This window comes from Hemiscyllium ocellatum, chromosome 47 (assembly GCF_020745735.1).
Source record: "Hemiscyllium ocellatum isolate sHemOce1 chromosome 47, sHemOce1.pat.X.cur, whole genome shotgun sequence".
Lineage (NCBI taxonomy): Eukaryota > Metazoa > Chordata > Chondrichthyes > Orectolobiformes > Hemiscylliidae > Hemiscyllium > Hemiscyllium ocellatum.
The window spans coordinates 24,346,456-24,358,862 of NC_083447.1; positions in this window are offsets into that span (position 1 = coordinate 24,346,456).

The following is a 12,407-nucleotide window of genomic DNA, read 5'->3' on the forward strand; positions in this document are numbered from 1 at the left end:
TTTTAGCTGTGTATTACCCTCCACCCCTGAAAACAAGGCCATGTATCCCCACGGTCAGTTAGTTATATACTTTTAGCTGTGTTTTAACCTCCACCCCTGAAAACAAGGCCGTGTATCCCCGCGGTCAGTTAGTTATATTCTTTTAGCTGTGCGTTACCCTCTGCTCCTGAAAACAAGGCCGTGAATCCCCGTGGTCAGTTAGTTATATACTTTTGGCTGTGCGTTACCCTCTGCTCCTGAAAACAAGACCGTGAACCCCCGTGGTCAGTTAGTTAAATACTTTTAGCTGTGTATTACCTTCCACCCCTGAAAACAATGATGTGAATCCCCACGGTCTGTCAGTTATACACTTTTAGCTGTGTATTACCCTCCAGCCCTGAAAACGAGGCCATGAATCCCCACGATCAGTTAGTTATATACTTTTAGCTGTGCGTTATCCTCCACCCCTGAAAACAAAGCCGCGAATCCCCACAGTCAGTTAGTTATATACTTTTAGCTGTGCATTACCCTCCACCCCTGAAAACAAGGCCGTGTATCCCCACGGTCAGTTCTTTATTTACTTTTAGCTGTGTTTTAACATCCACCCCAGAAAACAAGGCCGGGAATCTCCACCGTTAGTTAGTTATTTGCTTTTAGCTGTGTTTCACCCTCCACCCCTGAAAACAAAGCTGCAAATCCCCACGGTCAGTTAGTTATATACTTTTAGCTGTGTTTTACCCTCCACCCCTGAAAACAAGGCCGTGAATCCCCGCGGTCAGTTAGTTATATACTTTTAGCTGTGCGTTACCCTCCACCCCTGAAAACAAAGCTGTTAATCCCCACGCAGTCAGTTAGTTATTTACTTTTATCTGTGTTTTACCCTGCACCCCTGAAAACAAGGCTATGAATCCCCGCGGTCAGTTTGCTATATACTTTTAGCTGTGTTTTACCCTCCACCCCAAAAAACAAGGCTGTGAATCCCCATGGTCAGTTAATTATATACTTTTAGCTGTGCGTCACCCTGCACCCCTGAAAACAACGAGGTGAATCTACGCAGTCAGTTAGTTAATTACATTTAGCTGTGTGTTATCCTCCATCCCTGAAAACAAGGCCGTGAATCCCCGCGGTCAGTTAGTTATATACTTTTATACGTTTGGGCTGAGGTTAGAAATAGGAAAGGTGAGGTCACCCTGTTAGGTGTTTTCTACAGGCCTCCGAATAGTCCGAGAGAAGGAGAGGAAAGTATTGCGAGGATGATTCAGGAAAAGAGTGAAGGTAGCAGGGTGGTTGTTATGGGGGACTTTAACTTCCCAGATATTGACTGGGAGAGCTATAGCTCGAGTTCATTAGATGGGTCGGTGTTTGTACAATGTGTGCAGGAGGGTTTCCTGACACAATATGTTGACAGGCCAACAAGAGGGGAGGCTATATTGGATTTGGTTCTAGGTAATGAACCAGGCCAGGTGTTAGACTTGGAGGTAGGTGAGCACTTCGGGGACAGTGACCACAACTCGGTGACTTTTACTTTAGTGATGGAGAGGGATAATCGTGCGCCGCAGGGCAAGAGCTATAGCTGGGGGCAGGGAAATTATGATGCAGTGAGGCATGACTTAGGATGTGTGGATTGGAAAAACAGGCTTCAAGAGAAGAACACTAATGAGATGTGGGGAGTGTTCAAGGAGCAGCTACTGCGTGTCCTCGATAGGTATGTACCAGTCAGGCATGGTGTAAAGGGCCTTGTGAGGCAGCCGTGGTTTAGTAAGGAATTGGAGTCCCTTGTGAAAGGGAAGAAGGCGGCATATGTAAAGATGAGGCGTGAAGGTTCAGTAGGGGCGATTGAGAGTTATAAGGTAGCCAGGAAGGAGCTAAAGAGGGAGCTAAGAGAAGCGAGAAGGGGACATGAAAAGTCTTTAGCTGGTAGGATTAGGGAAAACCCAAAGGCTTTCTATAGGTATGTCAAGAATAAAAGGATGACTAGGGTAGGTATCGGTCCAGTCAAGGATAGTAGTGGGAAGTTGTGTGTGGAGGTGGAGGAGATTGGAGAGACATTAAATCAGTACTTTTCATCAGTATTCACTCAGGAACAGGACACTGTTGCTGATGTGAATATGGAATCACAAATAATTAGAATGGATGCCCTGGAAATATGCAGGGAAGAGGTTTTGGGAATATTGGAAAGGATGAATATAGATAAGTCTCCTGGGCCTGATGGCATTTACCCCAGGATCCTATGGGAAGCTAGGGAGGAGATAGCAGAGCCATTGGCCTGGATTTTTATGTCGTCATTGTCAACGGGAATAGTACCAGAGGACTGGAGGATAGCGAATGTGGTCCCATTGTTCAAGAAAGGGAGTAGGGATAGCCCTAGTAACTATAGGCCAGTGAGTCTGACTTCAGTGGTGGGCAAAGTCTTAGAGAGAATGGTAAGGGATAAGATTTATGAACATCTGGGTAGGAATAACGTGATCAGGGATAGCCAGCATGGTTTTGTGAAGGGCAGGTCGTGCCTCACAAACCTTATTGAGTTCTTTGAGAAGGTGACTAAGGAAGTGGACGAGGGTAAAGCAGTAGATGTTGTGTATATGGATTTTAGTAAGGCGTTCGATAAGGTTCCCCATGGTAGGCTAATGCTAAAACTTCGGAGGTATGGCATTGAGGATACATTAGAGGTTTGGATTAGGAATTGGCTGGCTGGAAGGAGACAGAGGGTAGTAGTTGATGGATTATGTTCATCTTGGAGCGCAGTTACTAGCGGTGTACCACAAGGATCTGTTTTGGGACCATTGCTTTTTGTTATCTTTATAAATGATCTAGAGGCAGGGCTTGAAAGCTGGGTAAGCAAGTTTGCGGATGACACAAAAGTCGGTGGAGTTGTGGATAGTGAGGAAGGAAGTGGTAGGTTACAGCGGGATATAGATAAGTTGCAGAGCTGGGCGGAAATGTGGCAAATGGAATTCAATGTAGCTAAGTGCGAAGTCGTTCACTTTGGTAGGAATAACAAGATGATGGATTACTGGGCTAATGGTAGGCTACTTGGTAGTGTGGATGAGCAGAGGGATCTTGGTGTCTATGTACACAGATCTCTGAAAGTTGCCACCCAGGTAAATAGTGCTGTGAGGAAGGCATATGGTGTACTGGGCTTTATTGGTAGAGGAATTGAGTTCCGGAGTCCTGAGGTCATGTTGCAGTTGTATAAGACTCTGGTGAGGCCTCATCTGGAGTATTGTGTGCAGTTTTGGTCGCCATACTATAGGAAGGATGTGGAAGCTTTAGAACGAGTGCAGAGGAGGTTTACCAGGATGTTGCCTGGAATGGTAGGAAAATCTTATGAGGAAAGGCTGAGGCACTTGGGGCTGTTCTCATTGGAGAAGAGAAGGTTTAGGGGAGATCTGATAGAAGTGTATAAGATGATTAGGGGTTTAGATAGGGTAGATACTAAGAACCTTTTACCGCTAATGGAGTCAGGTGTTACTAGGGGACATAGCTTTAAATTAAGGGGTGGTAGGTATAGGACAGATGTTAGGGGTAGATTCTTCACACAGCGGGTTGTGAGTTCATGGAATGCCCTGCCCGTATCAGTGGTGAACTCTCCTTCTTTATGGTCATTTAAGCGGGCATTGGATAGGCATTTGGAAGTTATTGGGCTAGTATAGGTTAGGTAGGATTCGGTCGGCGCAACATCGAGGGCCGAAGGGCCTGTACTGCGCTGTATCCTTCTATGTTCTATGTTCTATGTAACTGATCTCTACCCTCCACCCCTGAAAACAACGAGGTGAATCCACGCAGTTAGTTATTTACTTTTAGCTGTGCATTACCTTCCACCCCAGAAAACAAGGCCATGAATCCCCACAGTCAGTTAGGTATATACTTACAGCTTTGCTCTACCTTCTGTCCCTGAAAACAATGCCGTGAATCCCCGCAGTCAGTTAGTTATATACTTTTAGCTGTGCGTTACCCTCCACCTCTGAAAACAAGGCCGTGAATCTCCGCGGTCAGTTAGTTATATACTTTTAGCTGTGTGTTATCCTCCACCCCTGAAAACTAGGCTGTGAATCCCTGCGGTAAGTCAGTTATCTACTTTTAGCTGTGTATTACCCTTCACCCCTGAAAACAGGGCCGTGAATCCCCACGGCCAGTTTGTTATTTACTTTTAACTGTACTCTACCTTCCTCCCCTGAAAACAAGGCCGTGAATCAACACGGTCAGTTAGTTAAATACGTTTAGCTGTGTATTACCTTCCACCCCTGAAAACAATGATGTGAATCCCCACGGTCTGTCAGTTATATACTTTTAGCTATGTATTACCCTCCACCCCTGAAAACAGGGCCGTGAATCCCCACGGTCAGTTAGTTATATACTTTTACCTGTACTCTACCCTTCACCCCAGAAAACAAGGCCGTGAATCCCCGCGGTCGGTTAGTTATACAGTTACAGCTGTGCATTACCCTGCACCCCTGAAAACAAGGCCGTGAAACCCCGCGGTCAGTTAGTTATATACTTTTAGCTGTACCTTACCCTCCACCCCTGAAAATAAGGCCGTGAATCCCCACGGTCAGTCAGTTATTTATTTTTAAATGTGCAGTACCCTCCACCCCTGAAAACCAGGCTGTGAATTCCCACGCAGTCAGTTAGTTATATACTTTTAGCTGTGCGTTACCCACCACCCCTGAAAACAAGGCCGTGAATCCCTGCAGTCAGTTAGTTATTTACTTTAAGTTGTCTATTACCCTCCACCCCTGAAAACAATGCTGTGAATCCCCGTGGACAGTTAGTTATATAGTTTTAGCTGTGTTTTACCCTCCATCCCTGAAAACAAGTCCGTGAATCCCCACAGTCAGTTAGTTATATACTTACAGATCTGCTCCACCCTGTGCCCCAAAAAACAAGGCCGTGAATCCCCACGGTCAGTTACTTATTTACTTTTAGCTGTGTTTTACTCTCCCCCCCGAAAACAAAGCTGTAAATCCCCACAGTCAGTCAGTTATATACTTTTAGCTGTGCATTACCCTCCATCCCTGAAAACCAGGCCATGACCCCCCGCGGTCAGTTAGTTATATACTTTTAGATGTACTTGACACTCCACGCCTGAAAACAAGGCCGTGAACCCCGTGTTCAATTAGTTATTTACTTTTAGCTGTGTTTTAGCTTCCACCCCTGAAAACAAGGCCGTGAATCCTCGCGGTCAGTTAATCATATACTTACCGCTGTGCGTTACCCTCCACCCCTGAAAACAAGGCCATTAATCCCCACGGTCAGTTAGTTATATACTTTTAGCTGTGCTTTCCCCTCCACCCCTGAAAACAAGGCACTGAATCACCTCAGTCATTTAGTTACATACTTTTAGCTGTACTCGACACTCCACGCCTGAAAACAAGGCCGTGAACCCAGTGTTCAATTAGTTATTTACTTTTAGCTGTGTTTTAGCCTCCACCCCTGAAAATAAGGCCGTGAATCCCCGCAGTCTATTAGTTAGTTACTTTTAGCTATGTGTTACACTCCACCCCTGAAAACTAGGCCGTGAATTCCCACGGTCAGTCAGTTATATACTTTTAGTTGTGCTTTACCCTCCACCCCAGAAAACAAGGCTGTGAATCCCCGCTGCCAGTTAGTTATTTACTTTTAGCTGTACTTTACACTCCGCCCCTGAAAACAAGGCCATGAATCCCCGCGGTCAGTTAGTTATATACTTATAGCTGTGCGTTACCCTCTGCCCCTGAAAACAAGGCCGTGAATCCCCGCGGTCAGTTAGTTATATACTTTTAGCTGTGTATTACCCTCCACCCCTGAAAACAAGGCCATGAATCCCCACGGTCAGTTAGTTATATACTTTTAGCTGTGTTTTAACCTCCACCCCTGAAAACAAGGCCGTGTATCTCCGCGGTCAGTTAGTTATATACTTTTAGCTGTGCGTTACCCTAAACCCCAGAAAATAATCCCGTGAATCCCCGCAGTCAGTTAGTTATATACTTTTAGCTGTGGGTTACCCTCTGCTCCTAAAAACAAGGCCATGTATTCCCGCGGTCAGTTAGTTATATTCTTTTAGCTGTATTTTACCCTCCACCCCTGAAAACAAGGCCGTGTATCCCCGCGGTCAGTTAGTTATATACTTTTAGCTGTGTTTTAACCTCCACCCCTGAAAACAAGGCCATGAATCCCCAAGGTCAGTTTGTTATATTCTTTTAGCTGTGCGTTACCCTCTGCTCCTGAAAACAAGGCCGTGAATCCCCGTGGTCAGTTAGTTATATACTTTTGGCTGTGCGTTACCCTCTGCTCCTGAAAACAAGGCCGTGAATCCCCACGGCCAGTTAATTATATACTTTCAGCTGTGAGTTACCTTCCACCTTCCACCCCTGAAATCAAAGCCGTGAATCACCACGTCAGTTAGTTATTTACTTTTAGGTGTGCGCTATCCTCCACCACTGAAAACAAGGCCGTGAATCCACGCGGTCAGTTAGTTATTTACTTTTAGCTGTACGTTATCCTCCATCCCTGAAAATTAGACCGTGAATCTCCGCGGTCAGTTAGTTATATACTTTTAGCTGTGCGTTACCCTCCACCCCAGAAAACAAGGCCGTGAATCCCCACAGTCAGTTAGTTATATACTTACAGCTCTGCTCTACCTTCTGCCCCTGAAAATAATGCCGTGAATCCCCACGATCAGTTAGTTATATACTTTTAGCTGTGCGTTACCCGCCACCTCTGAAAACAGGCCGTGAATCCCCGCGGTCAGTTAGTTATATACTTTTAGCGGTGCGTTACCCTCCACAACTGAAAACAAGGCAGTGAATCCCTGCAGTCAGTTATTCACTTGCAGCTGTACCTTACCCTCCACCCCTGAAAACAAGGCCGTGAAACGCCAGGGTTAGTTAGTTATTTGCTTTTAGCTGTGCATTAAACTCCACCCCTGAAAACCAGGCCGTGAATCCCCGCAGTCAGTTAGTTATTTATTTTTAGCTGTGTTTTACATTCCACCCCTGAAAACAAGGCTGTGAATCCCCGTGGTCAGTCAGTTATATACTTATAGTTGTACCATACCCTCCACCCCTGAAAACAAGGCCATGAATCCCCACGGTCAAGTTAGTTATTTACTTTTAGCTGTACCATACCCTCGACCCCTGAAAACAAGGCCGTGAATCCCAGCGGTCAAGTTAGTTATATACTTTTAGCTGTGCATTAAACTCCACCCCTGAAAACAAGGCCGTGAATCCCCACAGTCACTTAGTTATATACTTATAGCTCTGCTCCACTCTCTGCCTCTGAAAACAAGGCTGTGAATCCCCACAGTTAGTTAAATATTTACGTTTAGCTGTGCGTTACCCTCCACCCCTGAAAACAAGGCCGTGAATCCCCGCGGTCAGACAGTTATTTACTTTTAGCTGTGCATTACCCTCCATCCCTGAAAACAAGGCCGTGAATCCCCGCGGTCAGACAGTTATTTACTTTTAGCTGTGTATTACCCTCCAACCCTGAAAACAAGGACGTGAATCCCCGCGGTCTTTTAGTTATATACTTTTAGCTGTACTCTACCCTCACCCCTGAAAACAAGGCTGCGAATCCCCACGGTCAGTTAGTTATTTACTATTAGCTGTGCGTTACCCTCCACCCCTGAAAACAAGGCTGCGAATCCCCACGGTCAGTTAGTTATTTACTATTAGCTGTGCGTTACCCTCAACCCCTGAAAACAAGGACATGAATCGCTGCAGGCAGTTAGTTATATACTTACAGCTCTGCTCCACCCTCTGCCTCTGAAAACAAGTCCGTGAATCCCCGCCTTCAGTTACTTATTTACTTTTAGCTGTGTTTTACCCTCCACCCCTGAAAACAAAGCCGCGAATCCCCACGGTCAGTTAGTTATATACTTTTAGCTGTGCATTACCCTCCATCCCTGAAAACAAGGACGTGAATCCCCGCGGTCAGTTAATTATATACGTTTAGCTGTGCGTTACCCTCCATCCCTGAAAACATGGCCGTGACTCCCCACGGTCAGTTAGTTATATACTTTTAGCTGAACTCTACCCTCCAACCCCTGAAAACAAGGCCGTGAAACCCCAGGGTTAGTTAGTTATTTGCTTTTAGCTATACTTTATCCTCCACCCCTGAAAACAAGGCCGTGAATCCCCACGGTCAGTTAGTTATTTACTTTTAGCTGTGTATTACCCTCCATCCCTGAAAACAAAGCCATGACTCCCCGCGGTCAGTTAGTTATATACTTTTAGCTGTGCATTACCCTCCATCCCTGAAAACAAGGCTGTGAATCCTTGCGGTCAGTTAGTTATATACTTTTAGCTGTGCATTAAACTCCACCCCTGAAAACAAGGCCGTGAATCCCCGCAGTTAGTTATTTACTTTTAGCTGTGTTTTACCTTCCACCACTGAAAACAAGGCTGTGAATCCCCGTGGTCAGTCAGTTATATACTTTTAGCTGTACCATACCCTCCACCCCTGAAAACAAGGCCATGAATCCCCACGGTCAGTTAGTTATTTACTTTTTGCTGTACCATACCCTCTACCCCTGAAAACAAGGCCGTGAATCCCCGCAGTCAGTTAGTTATTTACTTTTAGCTGTGTATTACCCTCCACCCCTGAAAACAAGGACGTGAATCCCCGCAGTCAGTTAGTTATTTACTTTTAACTGTACTCTACCCTCCACCCCTGAAAACAAGGCCATGAATCCCCACAGTCAGTTAGTTATATACTTTTAGCGGTGCGTTACCCTCCACCCCTGAAAACAAGGCCGTGAATCCCCGCGGTCAGTTAGTTATGTATGTTTAGCTGTGCGTTATCCTCCACCTCTGAAAACAAGGCCATGAATCCCCGCGGTCAGTTAGTTATATACTTTTAGTTGTGCTTTCCCCTCCACCCTTGAAAACAAGGCCGTGAATCCCCATGATCAGTTAGTTATATACTTATAGCTCTGCTCCACCCTCCACCCCTGAAAACAAGGCCGTGAAACCCCGCAGTCAGTTAGTTATTTATTTCTAGCTGTGCTTTCCTCTCCTTCCCTGAAAACAAGGCCGTGAATCCCCGCGGTCAGTTACTTATTTACTTTTAGCTGTGTTTTCACCTCCACCCCTGAAAACAAAGCCGCAAATCCCCACGGTCAGTTAGTTATGTACTTTTAGCTGTACATTACCCTCCACCCCTGAAAACAAGGCCATGAATCCCCGCGGTCAGGTAGTTATATACTTTTAGCTATACTCTACCCTCCACCCCTGAAAACAAGGCCGTGAATCCCCACGGTCAGTTACTTATTTACTTTTAGCTGTACCATACCCTCCACCCCTGAAAACAAGGCCTTGAATCCCCGCGGTCAGATAGTTATATACTTTTAGCTATACTCTACCCTCCACCCCTGAAAACAAGGCCGTGAATCCCCATGGTCAGTTAGTTATTTACTTTTAGCTGTGCATTACCCTCCACCCCTGAAAACAAGGCCATGAATCCCCGCGGTCAGATAGTTATTTACTTTTAGCTGTGTTTTACCCTCCACTCCTGAAAACAACGCCGTGAATCCCCGCGGTCAGTTAGTTATTTACTTTTAGCTGTGCATTACCTCCACCCCTGAAAACAAGGCTGTGAATTACCGCGGTCAGTTAGTTATATACTTTTAGCGGTGCATTACCCTCAACCCCTGAAAACAAGGCCGTGAATCCCTGCAGTCAGTTAGTTATTTACTTTTAGCTGTGTTTTACCCTCCACCCTTGAAAACGAGGTCGTCAATCCCCGCGGTCAGTTATTTACTTTTAGCTGTGCAGTACCCTCAATCCCTGAAAACAAGGCCGTGAATCCCTGCTGTCAGTTAGTTATATACTTACAGCTGTGCGTTACCCTCCACCCCTGAAAACAACGCCGTGAATCCCTGCAGTCAGTTATTTACTTTCAGCTGTAACTTACCCTTCACCCCTGAAAACAAGGCTGTGAATCCCCGCGGACAGTCAGTTATGTACGTTTAGCTGTGCGTTACCCTCCACCTCTGAAAACAAGGCCATGAATCCCCACGGTCAGTTAGTTATATACTTTTAGTTGTGCTTTCCCCTCCACCCCTGAAAACAAGGTCGTGAATCCCCGTGATCAGTTAGTTATATACTTACAGCTCTGCTCCATCCTCTGCCCCTGAAAACAAGGCCGTGAATCCCCGCGGTCAGTTAGTTACATACTTTTAGCTGTACTCTACCCTCCACCCCTGAAAACAAGGCATTGAATCCCCACGGTCAGTTAGTTAGTTATTTCTAGCTGTGCTTTCCTCTCCTCCCCTGAAAACAAGGCCGTGAATCCCCGCGGTCAGTTACTTATTTACTTTTAGCTGTACCATACCCTCGACCCCTGAAAACAAGGCCGTGAATCCCAGCGGTCAAGTTAGTTATATACTTTTAGCTGTGCATTAAACTCCACCCCTGAAAACAAGGCCGTGAATCCCCACAGTCACTTAGTTATATACTTATAGCTCTGCTCCACTCTCTGCCTCTGAAAACAAGGCTGTGAATCCCCACAGTTAGTTAAATATTTACGTTTAGCTGTGCGTTACACTCCATCCCTGAAAACAAGGCCGTGAATCCCCGCGTCAGTTAGTTATTTACTTTTAGCTGTGCATTACCCTCCATCCCTGAAAACAAGGCCGTGAATCCCCGCGGTCAGACAGTTATTTACTTTTAGCTGTGTATTACCCTCCACCCCTGAAAACAAGGACGTGAATCCCCGCGGTCTTTTAGTTATATACTTTTAGCTGTACTCTACCCTCCACCCCTGAAAACAAGGCTGCGAATCCCCACGGTCAGTTAGTTATTTACTATTAGCTGTGCGTTACCCTCCACCCTGAAAACAAGGCCATGATTCCCCACGGTCAGTTAGTTATATACTTTTAGCGGTGCGTTACCCTCAACCCCTGAAAACAAGGACGTGAATCGCTGCAGGCAGTTAGTTATATACTTACAGCTCTGCTCCACCCTCTGCCCCTGAAAACAAGTCCGTGAATCCCCGCCTTCAGTTACTTATTTACTTTTAGCTGTGTTTTACCCTCCACCCCTGAAAACAAAGCCGCGAATCCCCACGGTCAGTTAGTTATATACTTTTAGCTGCGCATTACCCTCCATCCCTGAAAACAAGGACGTGAATCCCCGCGGTCAGTTAATTATATACGTTTAGCTGTGCGTTACCCTCCATCCCTGAAAACATGGCCGTGACTCCCCACGGTCAGTTAGTTATATACTTTTAGCTGAACTCTACCCTCCAACTCCTGAAAACAAGGCCGTGAAACCCCAGGGTTAGTTAGTTATTTGCTTTTAGCTATACTTTATCCTCCATCCCTGAAAACAAGGCCGTGAATCCCCGCGGTCAGTTAGTTATTTACTTTTAGCTGTGTATTCCCCTCAGCCCCAGAAAACAAGGCCGCGAATCCACGCGGTCAGTTACTTATTTACTTTTAGCTGTGTATTACCCTCCATCCCTGAAAACAAAGCCATGACTCCCCGCGGTCAGTTAGTTATGTACTTTTAGCTGTGCATTACCCTCCATCCCTGAAAACAAGGCTGTGAATCCTTGCGGTCAGTTAGTTATATACTTTTAGCTGTGCATTAAACTCCACCCCTGAAAACCAGGCCGTGAATCCCCGCAGTTAGTTATTTACTTTTAGCTGTGTTTTACCTTCCACCCCTGAAAACAAGGCTGTGAATCCCCGTGGTCAGTCAGTTATATACTTTTAGCTGTACCATACCCTCCACCCCTGAAAACAAGGCCACGAATCCTCACGGTCAGTTAGTTATTTACTTTTCGCTGTACCATACCCTCTACCCCTGAAAACAAGGCTGTGAATCCCCGCGGTCAAGTTAGTTATATACTTTTAGCTGTGCATTTAACTCCACCCCTGAAAACAAGGCCGTGAATCCCCGCAGTCACTTAGTTATATACTTATAGCTCTGCTCCACTCTCTGCCTCTGAAAACAAGGCTGTGAATCCCCACAGTTAGTTAAATATTTACTTTTAGCTGTGCATTACCCTCAACCCCTGAAAACAAGGCTGTGAATTACCGCGGTCAGTTAGTTATATACTTTTAGCGGTGCATTACCCTCAACCCCTGAAAACAAGGCCGTGAATCCCTGCAGTCAGTTAGTTATTTACTTTTAGCTGTGTTTTACCCTCCACCCTTGTAAACGAGGTCGTGAATCCCCGCGGTCAGTTATTTACTTTTAGCTGTGCAGTACCCTCAATCCCTGAAAACAAGGCCGTGAATCCCTGCTGTCAGTTAGTTATATACTTACAGCTGTGCGTTACCCTCCACCCCTGAAAACAACGCCGTGAATCCCTGCAGTCAGTTATTTACTTTCAGCTGTAACTTACCCTTCACCCCTGAAAACAAGGCTGTGAATCCCCGCGGACAGTCAGTTATGTACGTTTAGCTGTGCGTTACCCTCCACCTCTGAAAACAAGGCCAT